The sequence below is a fragment of the Acanthopagrus latus genome, chromosome 2, assembly GCF_904848185.1.
Source record: "Acanthopagrus latus isolate v.2019 chromosome 2, fAcaLat1.1, whole genome shotgun sequence".
Taxonomy (NCBI): Eukaryota; Metazoa; Chordata; class Actinopteri; order Spariformes; family Sparidae; genus Acanthopagrus; species Acanthopagrus latus.
Window position 1 is genome coordinate 29,880,888 of NC_051040.1, and position 5,432 is coordinate 29,886,319.

The following is a 5,432-nucleotide window of genomic DNA, read 5'->3' on the forward strand; positions in this document are numbered from 1 at the left end:
CTGGTTTCAATGGAAACTTGGGGCATCAAGCTACATACAAATTAAGGGGTCAGCATTTTTTTCCCATGGAACTCTCTATAAATTTTACCTAGCCATGGTGTCACAGTCTGCAACTCCATTACTTTTCCACTCACCTCACCTCTCTGCTCCTACCTGCCAACCAGCCGCACCCATCTCATTGCCTGACTCACCTCACCTGGACTCTCAGCTGCAGCTGAGCTGCAATCAGCCAGTATAAAGACTCCTGTGGCTCACTCATTCAGTGCCAGATTCTTCTTTGCCTTCATGACGGACTTTGCAGTGTTTTTCCTTGGAATGATTTCCCAGATTCGACCCAGCTTTGTCCTGACTTCTCCACCTCATCTCTGCCCTGGTAAAGATCCTGGCCCATTACACATGAGCACAAGGACCTCAGTGCTGGTAATCTTAAAGTATTGTCTCCCATGCTGTTTCAAGCTCAATATACGACACAGATTATTATGCGTCCCTTCAGTACCAAGTAGTGCTTTGATGAATATACGTGTTAAAATGTCCATATGTTCATCAACATTCAAACTACACAGATGATTTTGTGTGCATAGAGAGAATGTAAGGGCAAAAATAACCCTGAAACATTGCCAATCCTGTCCAATATCGCCTTTGATTCACTTAAAGAATGAGCAGAAAGATTGGATTTCTACGAATGATATGGTGAACCCAGGAGGCCATTCAGACCCAGTACATGTTCTCACTTTGTGCTGGCTATTCAAGAGGAACCTCCATGTGGAAGCCAGCCTTTGGAACAGGCCTTATTATTACCTGTGAAGCGGGGAGCGCCCCTGTGAACTATTCTAATGTGTGAATGGGACATGGGGTTTGCAGAGAGAAAAGGGGAGGGGGAGAAACTATTGTGTTCTCTGTTGCTTCTCTGTACATCTCAGCAAACACTGGAGGCTTGTGGTTATTCTTGCCACTGCAGTGGTCTCTTTCTGCCTTTAGGGGGCATCCCGGGTCGCCTCTGTCTCAAATCAAATATAACTGAGGGGATTGCCTTAACATGTAAACAAATGATGCTGACTATCTAATTTGCTCTATGTATACAGTTTTAGATTTCATAGGTAAGACTGAATGAACAAGGGGTCACTGGGTACAAAGAGGGGGGAAGAGAGGAGGGTGGAAGGCTGAAAACCTAATTTCCATCCTCCACTGCCTTCCTCTGCCTCTGTGTAAGAGATTACTCTACAGCACACACCAACGCACATTCTGATATGAGTGTGTTCTTCAGCAAGAGGGCTGCACCCCTATGGAGAGAGAAGAGTTGATACTAGATGAAAAATACACATGCATATAATAACACTGAGAAGACGAAGACAAACACAAAACAGGAGTAGTGGCTGGTTGATGTGAACAGCTGCTAAACTGTATTTCTTACTTCTGTCCCAAGTGACAACCTCAGGGGTTTAAGTACCTAAACTGTAGTTCATTGGATCTAACATACATCTCCAAAAAGCAAAGTTCATCTCTAAAAGCAAGTCAATCCTACATAAGAGCCCATGTTCACATGCCCGGCTACAAAGAAGATATGAATTTTTGCATCCAAGTAAAAAGAACATTTTGGTCTCTATAGCTAATTTGATGCTACAATTGCACAGGGTGTGACTTTTCATATAACTTACTTGTTTAAATTATATTAAGGTTTAAAGTTACGCATACAGTGCTCCAGACTGCAACCAAATTGGCACATTTTACGACCAAAATTTGAGACAGTGCACAGAATGGCACTGTAAGTGACTAATGTGTGGAGGGGGAGAGTCCGAAAGTTGTTCCGAGCACGAGGAGAAAAAATGTTTCCAAATGTCACGACACTTTTATCAGGCCCGCCACATCAACAAAGAGTGATCCTTACAGAAGGACAATTGAACAAATTATTTAAATGTAATTGCCAACAACATATTGTTGTCATTTGGGTTTTAAAACTGTAATCATCTTGACTTTAGCACTGAGATCACCATACCACTACATGCTTCTTCTTCATTCAAAACCAAATTGATGCAGTGGGTATGTGCATGGTTGCGACTGATTAATCATGACTGTATAATATAAGTAAGAGTGGTTCTGCCATATTTTACAGATCATCAGAGTGACCTGATGATGCTTTGTTTGAGGTTTTCCTTATCAAAACAGCAGGCTTTCTGTCTGTCATCGTGTCATCTGCCACCGGTAGGTACTGCTCCAGTCAACGGAGCTGAAATTAATGCAGCAAGATTTGCCAAAGTTGTGATAAACATCATATTTGCATGTTCAAACAGAGCTGCTGACTTTGACTAAACTGTCCCTTGGCAATCTTATAGTAGCCAGAATATGTCCCAAAGGAAGCAACTGTCCCCCCGTCAACATGACTTCATGACTTCAATACACAATAAACCACAAACACACATATATGTATGTGAGTGGAGAATGTGTGTGTGTGAGAGGGCCAGAATGAATTATGTCCTGTATGGCCCCTCATAGTATGTTCAAATGGTAATGGTCAATTTCTGGGGCATTGCCAAAATCCTGTTGCAAGTCTAAGCCACATACAATTTTTAGTAGCACTAACATTACTTTTATCAAGGGAGAAACAGTGGTAGTAAATAATTTATATCAATGATATCGGAAAGATTTTCGATGCATTTGGTCCCTCTGACTCAGCAGGTTTTAGTTTTTAACAAATGGTTAAACAACCACCTTGGCCCTTGGGGCACTCCCATTATTCCCGGTTTAATCCCTGTTGAGATTCTGTTTGGTATTGGCTTGTGTTTTTGTAAACCCACGTGTATGCGAGCCCTTATATACAGGTGGCTAAGAGGGGTTGTTGGAGAAGTAAAGACATCATATGTTAAAATACCAACAACGACAATGAACAAGGCCTTCTTTCCATGCTGAAATGGGCCCCAGGAAACCCATATGATAATTACAATCAAAATGAGTTGGTGAAATTCTGTTATTTCTGTGTGATTTGTTTTGAGTGTGTGTAGTATTTTCTATTCACTGTAACAAACATTGTAACAAATTCAGTGATTCTTTTGTTTTGTTTTCTTTTGATTGTGAATGTAATTCCCAGAAATGTTGTGTTAACACTTTGTATCTAAAGGGAGGAATGTGAGAAATTACATAGTTCTCCATTCAGTAATCAATGTAAGGTAAAGACCGTATCAGGATGTGATAGGAGGAAAGGAGAATTCCATTTCAGAGTGAGGGTCAGAAAGTCATATGAGGGGCAATTCTCTCTGCCTGAGGTGTTACAGGTAGGAAGGTAGATAGGCTGACATTTACTGTCCTAATAAAACATCAAGGGTTTACTGCCCTGGGAAAGGCATGATCAACTCAAACATCGAGGTGTCAGTGATTTTGGATGGAGTAATTAATAAGTATGTTTGTTAGTGTTTCATAAATATGTCATCCCTAGTCTGTTGTATTTAAGTTGGAAACATTTGGAGGACTGCAGAGAACACTCTGGGTCTTCTCTCCATGCAGCATGTATTAAAGAGATCTGATTCATCATGCAGAGTCTAAAATTTTTCTGAGAATTAGCAACACTCTAACTCATAAAGAAGAATTTCTACTACAAAGGCTTCAGAGCCCTGCCAGATGGTTCTCTCAACAAGAACAAAGTTACCACCGGGGTTCATTCAGTCTCAGATACCACTGGTGTCAGGGCTCAGGGCTGCAGGATGTTCTCTGAGAGCCCTCCTTCCCTCACACCAAAGGCAGACCACAGTGTACAGTTTGCAATGGACACACCTCGACAACTCTACATGACAGTTACATTCACATATAGCAGATGCTTTTGGCCAAAATGACTTACATTCATACACTGATGGCGATTGCTGCCATGAAAGGTGCCAACCAGCAATATCATATCAGCATATTGTGCCCCAGGACACTTTGAACCAGCAACCTTCTGATAAAAAGCTACCGGCTCTAGCCCTAAGCCACAGCCCCCCTGAGACAAACAAGCCTGCAGCTTGCAGGCTGACTGCTGCAGAATGGAGAGCAAGGGCAGCAACCTACCAGAGAGGGTGCCAAAAACTCACCAGCAGTGGTAGCCCAGCAAAAACAAAGATGCAACAATAAACTGGAATGAGATTGTCTGCCATAACTGTTTCTGTATAGGACTGGGGACAGGGAAGTCTGGGGCTCGCTGCTGAAGCTGCTGCCCCCGCGACCAACTCTGGATAAGCGGTTGACAATGGATGGATGGACCAAAGTTTAAACCAAAGGAGAATAATACAAGACCGATAAATATAACAAAAGAAGGATTTCAAATAAGGAGCTATGTCTGCTTAACACGGAAAGCAATGATAATACACCTGCCTAGTTCTCGTCTAGTATTGGTGGTAAAACAGAAATACAAAAATGAACAGCACCCCTAATACTGTCAACACTAACACAGAAAAAAAATAATGTGTGTCATCAAATTAACAACTCAGTCCCCGATTGCTGAGTTCGGATTGGTGTGCCTGCACTGGCCGGAGCCAGAGAACCACTGAGCAGGAGAGGGAGACCAACAAGATGATACACCCATACACACCATACACACACATGCTGGGCAGTAACACAGCCCCACAGAGCAACTTAGATGAACGAAGAGAGAGGCTGGCCACTGTGGGCTGACATAGCAGCCTGCGGCCCTGACACCAAAGCTTTGGCTCTTTGCATTGGCAAAGACTGTGTGAGAAAATTTTGTTGTAATGAAGAAACTGTACTGCCCCTGTAGGAGTCGATCTACAATAGACATGTATGTCCTGTGCTGTGCCAATGTGTGTCATGTCTGATGTCCCTTTGTCACCCTCTACAGACAGAGAAGAGAGCATTGGAGAGGAAGAATAAGAACCTGGCCAGGAGTGGGCCAGCTGTAGTTGATTGGAGGCACACAGCTTTTTACCGCTCTAGCCTTTGTTGCTCCTATTTTTCTAAGTTTCTAAGTTACATTCTGAGTTATAGTTACTACTTACTAAAGTTTTTGTTTTCTCTTTCAACACTGGATGGAATAAACATATTCTGAGTTCAACTACAACCTCGGGACATTCCCTCAGTTTCCTTTTGTTTGATGTTTGCCTCACAAAGGCAGTCAGTGGAAAAAAAAAGTACTCCCAGTCAACCACCACTTAAGGACAAAAGGACACAACAGCCCCAAAGGAAAGGTGTTCTACTCACAGATCTTGCTGCCTCAGGCTTATCATAACCCATTGATGGAGAAGATGCACGGTGGTCTGGTTAGGGACCACCTTAGCATCGAGAGGACTCTTGCTTGCCTCAAAACCAGGTACTTTTGGTATAATATAAAAGACAATGTTTCCTTCTGCTGCTCCTGCTTCAGCTGTGCGACTAAAACACGCCCCAAGAAAACCCCTCGAGCTGCCATGGGTACAGTGCAAGTTGATGCCCCCATGAAAAGGATCGGTGTTGAC

At 42.8% G+C, this 5,432-nt stretch overlaps 1 long non-coding RNA gene across 1 annotated transcript; it reads left to right on the forward strand.

Annotated features, from left to right (window-relative positions):
- Window positions 1-257: 257 nt before the first annotated feature.
- LOC119011236 lies at window positions 258-5,000 on the forward strand. The gene is made up of 3 exons (XR_005072145.1): window positions 258-373; window positions 2,111-2,199; window positions 4,820-5,000. It is a non-coding gene; the product is annotated as an uncharacterized LOC119011236 (long non-coding RNA).
- The last annotated feature ends 432 nt before the right edge of the window (window positions 5,001-5,432 follow it).